This window comes from Pan paniscus, chromosome 1 (assembly GCF_029289425.2).
Source record: "Pan paniscus chromosome 1, NHGRI_mPanPan1-v2.0_pri, whole genome shotgun sequence".
Taxonomy (NCBI): domain Eukaryota; kingdom Metazoa; phylum Chordata; class Mammalia; order Primates; family Hominidae; genus Pan; species Pan paniscus.
This window is the reverse complement of record NC_073249.2, coordinates 86,942,174-86,950,860: the sequence shown is the minus strand read 5'-3', so window position 1 is coordinate 86,950,860 and position 8,687 is coordinate 86,942,174.

Here is an 8,687-nt window from a genome sequence, read left to right as displayed (position 1 = left end):
GATTGATGTCTCATGTCTTCCTAAAATGTATAAAACCAAGCTGTGCCCCGACCACATTGGGCACATGTTGTCAGGACTTCCTGAGGCTGTCTCACGTCCTCAACCTTGGCAAAGATAAACTTTCTAAATTAAATAAATAAACTCAGACCTGTCTCAGATTTTCTGGGTTCACACATACATATAAGGATTACCAGATTGTTTTGTTTCTGGCAAAGCTGGACCTGATGTTAAAATTGGATTTTTTTTAGTCCGTTTCCTATGAATTAACATTGCCCTTCAGCTACAGGCTAGATGATGACTACCTTCCCACCGGTGGTGGAGCCTACCTCACTGAATGGAGAAGGCAGGGAAGAGAAGAAGAACATGAGCTGCTTGTGGGCAAGCCAGCTCTGGAAGAGCTGAACCACACAGGCTCATCCCCTTTGCTTAATCTCGCCTATAAGATAAATCACTTTCATAGAGAGGGTAAGCAGGAGGTGGCAGGGGGTGTGGGAGCATCTGAGCAATGTCATGGAGCCACATGTTATGGAGCCTGTGGAGACTTCAGCTATATACATGTGAGACAGTAGAGTGAAAAAGGCAGTATGGTGTAATTATGAAAGTAGTTTTGACCCGATAGGCCCCCTGTTCAGTTTAAGGACTGATGTTCTAATACCAACTATTGTTCCTTCATGTTTTCTCTGGGCTCACCGGGTGAACTTTTGCTCCCAGAAAGTTCTGGATTGGGTTAGAACAGCTCATGAATGAAATTAACTCTAAGGTCACATTCTACCCAGAATTCAGTTTTGCTCTCAGTTCTCTCTTCTAATTCTCAATTGTGAGCTCTGTTGTTCGATATAGCTCTCCAGAGATGAAGCAGTGAGCTTCAAGGACAACAGAAATACCCAGTACCAGTTATTGTGCTAGACCCCTACTGACTCCAGTAGCAGTGGCCACTGTGTCCTGGAGGCCAACGAAGAGGTCTGGAGCCAGTGAATGAGACATAGAGTTTATTGAGGACTCACATACAGGGAGGTCCGGGAGTGGCAGGCTGGACTAGAAAAATGCTATGGTTCACAAAAAGCACACAGTTATATAGCATTTCCACTTAGCAGCTTCCGCCTAGTAACCTGCATTTAGCCCAAAACAAAGGGCGTCAATCCCCTGTATAGGCTGTATCCCAAGGGATGGGCCAGGGAATTGGATGTTCTTCATAGATAAAGAGTACATATCTTGGTTGGTACTTCCAGATTCTTTAACTTGGAACCCTGAACATATATGCTTCTTAGACCCAGGGTATTCTCAGGGTATGCTTGAGTTATTGCTATCAAGTGCATCTGCCATACACCAGCAATATACAAAATCCCTCAATTTGAACACCATGCGTATGACCTCATTTTAAAATTTTCTGGGAAAAATTAATGTCTGAAGATGAAAATTCCTCTCCCATGTAAGTTAATGTTTCATTATGTCCTCAAATCGTCCTTCTTCATTGCTTTGTCCACTATAGCCATCATGCTCAGATGTTTAGGGTGAATAGGGCTGTCTCCAGCATCTGTAACCTGAGTAACCTGAGCTGCCTATTACTGGAATAGCCATTATTCCCTTAGAACTCTGTGACCGGATTAATCAAAGCCCATTCTCTCATCACCCTCTCCTTAAAGAATCTATAGTATGAATAGGACACATAAGATTTTCCTAGCACTAGCCTCACACCCCAGGCTCCTAGAAACTACAAACAAATCTTGAGCCCCTATAGCAGTCATCCTAAGCAAACTTCAGAACCCACATTGCTATTATTTGCCAAAGAACATAGCAGAGACTTTGTGGTAGAGTGTGAAAAACAAGAGAAAAGAGAACATTGTGTGGTTTTTCAGTTTCACTTGTATGCTTGGCTTCCTGTGCAGCTATCTAGAGTTTAACATATGGAAGAAATCACCCATCATGAGGTTTACTAAGGCACTTTGCCATATTTGCAAGAAAATGCACCTAAGCATATTTTCTGTCAGAGAATGGCATATGAGACATTTCTTCTAGCAAATTTAAAAAGTTTATGTAGTGGCCAGCCACTATGTCTTTGCTTGAAATTCCCCTTTTCCCTTTTATGCCTATTTAAAACCTTTCACTTCTTTTTCCTCTTAAGTCTTGTGTCCCCAGAATCTCACTGCTACGTTGGACTGTCTAGTGACACATTTGTGGCTGACGTGCCCCAGGGACTCACCTTGTAGCCTCTCCTTCTCCAAGTCCTGATCTCTTACTCTTTCTTTGGATTTCTTCATTCCAACAAAGTTTAAGACATTTTTGAACTTGATGTGGCTGTGGCCTTTGCCATTGTCCCCTTGCTCTGAAATTTCTTTAGGCCTATAAAAACTTGATTTTAGGGACAGTCTCTCCCTTGTCACAGATTTACTTCAGCTAGAGAATCATCTTCAGCATATACCTGAACTGAAACTGCTGTTAGTAATTCCAGAGTCTGGCTGCAAGGGACCCAGTGAAGACCAATACTTGTAGTGCTATGTGCTGCCCAAACTTTACCCTTTCTGTATGTTTGCATGTTAGAAGCTTTGAATAATTTGTGCTAGTAGTGTCAAGTCCTGGACCAGTCTTTTGGCTTCCATGTGTTTTCTTTAGTCTGTTTCATCCTCCTGGTACTTTCCTAAGCGTGTTCCTTCAAGGTATTATGCTGCAGTAACTTTCCCACTGCCAGTTACTGTCACCTTAACACTTTCCTATTTAATGCTTTAATTTTTTTTTTTTTTGAGATGGAGTTTTACTCTTGTTGCCCAGGCTGGAGTGCAGGGGTGCAATCTCGGCTCACTGCAACCTCCGCCTCCTGGGTTCAAGTGATTCTCCTGTCTCAGCCTCCCAAAGTAGCTGGGATTACAGGTGTGTGCCACCATGCCCGGCTAATTTTGTATTTTGTGTTTTTAAATTTTTTTAGCAGAGACAAGGTTTCACCATATTGGTCAGGCTGGTCCTGAATGCCTGACCTCAAGTAATCCACCCTCCTCGGCCTCCCAAAGTGCTGGAATTACAGGCATGAGCCACCATGCCCGGCCAATGCTTTAATTTTTACATGCTGAGTTCCTTTCACATCTGGTTCCATCTTATATAATCATCTAGCACAGCTGTTCTGCAGTCTTTAAGGAGTAGTTGTAAATGTGTGTGTAATCATCTCTCTGTAGCTGGAAGGGTAGGGAGGAGTCATTTCAGTTTGCCTTTCTGCTTCTGTTCAAATTGTTGGAATCTGGTCACTCTTGCTTATCCTATAAACACTGAGCTGGAGCTAGGCAAGGTTGGAGTGTATTACCCATTCTTGAGGGCATCTGGGATTTTACTTAAGCCGCAATTGTCATGAGAGGTTTGAGCTCCTTTTCTATAAATGGGGAATAGGGTAATGATAGAATATTTCTTTCTGAAGGCTCTATTGGCTTTCTTGATGAGAAAGGACCTGGGAAAGAACTAAACAGGACTATTCCTTTAGAAAGTTTATGTTATTGGTGGTTGTCCAGTTTCAGAGAAGTAGAATAATAGATTTAAATAGTTCACATACCTCTTGTAGAGAGTTTCAGGATTACCTGCATTTTTCCTTGAATTAAACTCATGGTGTGATTACAATGAAGGGCCCACTGGGCTGTGACTTCCTACCTGGTTAGTTTTTTGTCTAATATTGATTATATGTGTTGGAGACTTTGAGTTTTAGCTCATAGATTTTCTCAGCTAGAAACTGAGTGGTGCTAAAATAAGACAGAAATGCAGTTTCTCAGCTTTTCTGAGCACTCCTTGAGATAAGACACATTTCCCTCTTTGAGGAGGGGGGCCTGGATGGATATTTATAAAATGCTTACCACAATATCTGCTATATAGTGGCTATAGCTATATTTGTTTATTAAAATAAAAATAAATAAACAATGAGTTGCCAAGAGCTGTGATATTGAGCCTAAGGCTATTCACCTGACCTTTTCTGGGGATGTTATGAACTTCTTATTTAACCACATAAGTAGCATGAGAGGAAATCTGCTTTAAGGGCCAACAGACTTCCCTACTGCTGCCTGGAGGAAGAAAGCAATAGGCTTCTTTTATTTGGGGCACAGGCAAAACAGGGGCTGTCTCATTTACACTGGTATTTTCTAGTCTTCACTTAAATGAATAAAGTGAGGATTAAAATAAAATAAAGATTAAGATTAAAATGAATTGGTATAAAAATACTGATTCATATATAATTAAGTATAATGTTTATATGATTATATATGATGTATATTATGATTATGCTTATAATAATTATTATTTAAAATAAACTAAAATTAAGATGACAAATAATAAATGTGTTCTTAGGATAAATTATCAATAATTAAATAGTTGAAAATTAAGCCATTATAAAATACTAAAGCAATTCTGGTGTGGTTAACAAATCACTAAAGATCAAGCAGTGCTTTTAAATGGAACAAAATAGCTACAAGCCACCAACAGAAGTTTTGTGTAGACTGAGATTTTCATTCTGGCAGAACTTACTAGAGGGATGTGACCCTGGGCTAAACATCTCATTTTGAGCTTTCCAGCTCCAGTCTTTTTCTAATGACTAGAGCATCTACCTCAAGCTAGAGGCAAAGGATATTGTATCTCTGGGACCACTTCTTCTTCCCCAATCAGTTCTTAGGTAAAGGCATGGTATAGCTGTCTAATTTTTTATACTACAAGTTTCTAGGAATAGAGGCTTTCTTTTATGTCCCGGGTTCCTTTTACATGATAGACACACAATAGTTGTTGAACTGAAGAGATCTCCTATTTCAAGGAAAATTGACAGAGTGTGCTTAGGACAATATCTTGCATATGAAGATGACATGGTAATTATCTGATGAATCAAAACCTCATAGTGCCCCTCTCTGTGTCCCCAGGGCCTGTATTCCAGTGCACAGTTGAAACCACCTTTGCAAAAACTGTGACAGTGAGAGAAATCTAACATAACTAATTCCATCTGACTTGTAATCTCACAAACTATTCTTGCTCATTCCTGGGCGTAGGCTATGGGAGGAATTTAGTTTACAGTTTAACTTTAAAACAAAGTCATTTCCTGAAACTAACCTCCTCCTTGCTCAGGGACTTAAACTGCCTTTGTAGAACTCCACAAGGTTAGAATTATGGTTCAGGAGTTATGTAACCAGAGGTAACAAGAATTAACCTCCTCAATTGCTCCTATAGATAGCATCACTATTGTAAAAACTGAAACTGGTGTTTGAGGTGTTTTTCAGACCTTGCATTTTGATGGACCAGGTGGTGCCACCTGGACTGGTAGCGATACCAATAAATTGGCTCAACTGGTCTTGTGACCGCTACCCAAGAACCAACTCAACATGACAAGAGAACTTCAACCGCCTATAATTTTATCTCTGACCCAACCAGTCAGCATCCCTCATTCCCTAGCCACCTGCCCACCAAACTATCCTTGAAAAACCTTAGCCTCTGAATTCTCAGAGAGGTAGATTTGCAAAACATCTCCCACCCTTCAGCTTGGCTGGCACTGTGATTATTAAACTCTTTCTCTACCGCAACTCCTGCTGTTCTTAGTGTTTGGCACTTCTGGGCAGCAGGCAAGATGAACCCAGTTGGGTGATTACAGGGTGCTCAGGCACAGTGGTGGCCAACCTTACATATGAAATTCTGCCTTCTTTAATCTGGATGCTGCTGGTGCCCATGATATTATTGGTGAGTAAGAAATATGACTTCACTATAAAAATGCATTCACTTTGGGTACATATAAGATTAATTTTAGGTTTGGGGAGCAAAGAAAGCAGATGTTTATGTAAATTACAAGTTTTAGCAGTTTTCAAGTTCATTAATTCTTTATCTTTACTTTATCCTACCGATCCAGAGGGTACAGCATGTGGGAATTTATTTTGCACTCTTGTTTGTACCATACAGTGTTCTCTGAGGCAATATACCTCAGCAGGTGCCACCAGGTGTAATGCAATTATCTTTGCACTTACTGTCTTCCATCAGCTAGACTTGCTTCCCTCATGTTGGCTGCCTGACTTTGAGAAACACAGAAATGTGAGACCTTGGGAACATCAGGAACTGCCTTTCTTTTAGAAATTATTTTCCAACATGGATTCTTCAGGAAAGTAGTTATTCTGCAAGATGTCAGTAGGTAATAAAAAAAGCAAGCAAGCAGGGAATAAAGAAAGAAAGAGGAAGGAAGGGGAAGGGAAAGAAAGAGGCATAGTGGAGAAGTAGAAAGGGGAGCAAGGGAAGAAAGAAAAAAAGAGAGAGAGAAAGAGAAAGAAAGAGAAACAGAGAAAGAAAGAAAGAAAAGAAAGAAAGAAGAAAGAAAGAAAAAGAAAGAAAGAAAGAAGGAAGGAAGGAAGCAAGGAAGGAGGCCGGGTGCAGTGGCTCACGCCTGTAATCCCAGCACTTTGGGAGGCCAAGGCGGGTGGATCACGAGGTCAGGAGATCGAGACCATCCTGGCTAACATGGTGAAACCCTGTCTCTACTGAAAATACAACAAAAATTAGCCGGGCGCGGTGGCAGGCACCTGTAGTCCCAGCTACTTGGGAGGCTGAGGCAGGAGAATGGAGTGAACCTGGGAGGCAGAGCTTGCAGTGAGTGGAGATCGCGCCACTGCACTCCAGCCTGGGTGACAGAGCGAGACTCTGTCTCAAAAAAAAAAAAAAAAAAAAAAGGAAGGAAGGAAGGAAAGAAGGAAGGAAGGAAGAAGGAAGGAAGGAAGGGGGGAGGGAGGGAAGGAAGGAAGGCAGGCAGGCAGGCAGGCAGGCAGGCAGGCAAGCAGGAAAGGAGGAAAATTTCCATAGGAATTTTTCTTTAACTGTGGAACTTGCCAAGATCTTTACTATGCTAGTATCATGTTACCATGTGTGAATCCCTAAGATGGGGATAGAAGATACAGTGTATCCCAAATGCATTCAAACACAGACTCCTGTTTTGAGGACATCTTGTGGCAAGAATGCTCTATGAAAACACTGGGGGAACTGTTCCTAAAAGGTAAAGGCTTCTGTATATCTTTACTGTTGTTGTAATATTCCTCCTTTTCAACAAAGCTTAGACAAAAGATTAGAAAGGAATATGCTGACACATCAATAGCATTGCCTCCTAATGCTGGGACCTTGTATACATTTTTAGGTTCCTGTGACATTTTTTGTACTTTCCAAATATCTACAATTAACATGCATTTGTTATTATATCCTAAAATAATTAAATAAAAATTATGTTTTTATGACCCTGGTTACACTAGCAAAAATATTGCTAGTTCTTAATGGGTAACTTATCTTTCTTCCTTTGCTCAGCTGTACTTTTCCTGGTGAATTCTTTCACAGCAACACCTTACAATGGAGCAGAAGTGTTAGGAAGTGCTGTGACATCAGAATCCTTCTTAACACAGTGATCCAAGAGTAGCTGCTAATAATCATGGCCCATGAGAAACAAACTTATTTGCCAAACCTTCCTTGTATCTAGTGAGAGAGATCCCAGTGCACTGTACTTGCATGCTGGTGTGCCTGTCTCCCACCGCCTCTCTGTGAGCAGCTCTAGACCCTCACCCAACATGGGAATGAGTGCTCAATGAGCAGCAGCCCTTCTCTGTGTATCTACAGTGCCTAGCCCAGTAGTGGCTAGCCCGGAAGTGCCTGCTCCTAGTGGGTGCTTCATAAATGTTAGCTGATTAAAATTAAGTAAAAGATTCGGTAAAAGGAATTTATGTTCAGAGTGAGAAATCTTCAACTGATTGTCTTATAAAGTTTTCTCTCCTTTTGAAAAGCACCAGGAACATTAATAAGCAACCTATTGAGGGCTCTTTCTATACATCTATACCTTTACAGCATTGGGATATAAGTCAAAGGCATGGGTATTTATGCTCAGGCTTGTTCAAAGAGCCCCAAGGGACAGATAAACAGTCACCGGTAATCTGTCCCCACTCACATGCACAATGCAGGGAACTTAAATCTTGATAAGGATACAAAATTTAAGTACAGAGACAAAGAGAGGTCAAAACAAGACCTCCTAATTGTGCTGCCATAAACGTGTGTGTGCAAGTATCTTTTTCGAATAATGACTTCTTTTCCTCTGGGTAGATACCCAGTAGTGGGATTGCTGGATCAAATGGTAGTTCTACTTTTACTTATTTAAGGAATCTCCACACTGTTTTTCATAGTGGCTGTACTAGTTTACATTCCCACCAGCAGTCTAGAAGTGTTCCCTGATCACCACATCCATGCCAACGTCTACAGTTTTTTGATTCTTTGATTGTGGCCATTCTTACAGGAATAAGGTGGTATCACATTGTGGTTTTGATTTGCATTTCCCTGATCATTAGTGATGCTGAGCATTTTTTCTTATGTTTGTTGCCCATTTGTATATATTTTTTTGAGACGGAGTCTCGCTCTGTTGCCCAGGCTGGAGTGCAGTGGCGCAATCTCGGCTCACTGCAAGCTCTGCCTCCTGGGTTCACGCCATTCTCCTGCCTCAGCCTCCCGAGTAGCTGGGACTACAGGCACCCGCCACCACGCCCAGCTAATTTTTTTGTATTTTTAGTAGAGACGGGGTTTCACTATGTTAGCCAGGATGGTCTCAATCTTCTGACCTCATGATCTGCCCACCTCGGCCTCCCAAAGTGCTGGGATTACAGGCGTGAGCCACCACGCCTGGTCCATTTGTATATCTTCTTTTGAGAATTGTCTGTTCATGTCCTTAGCCCACT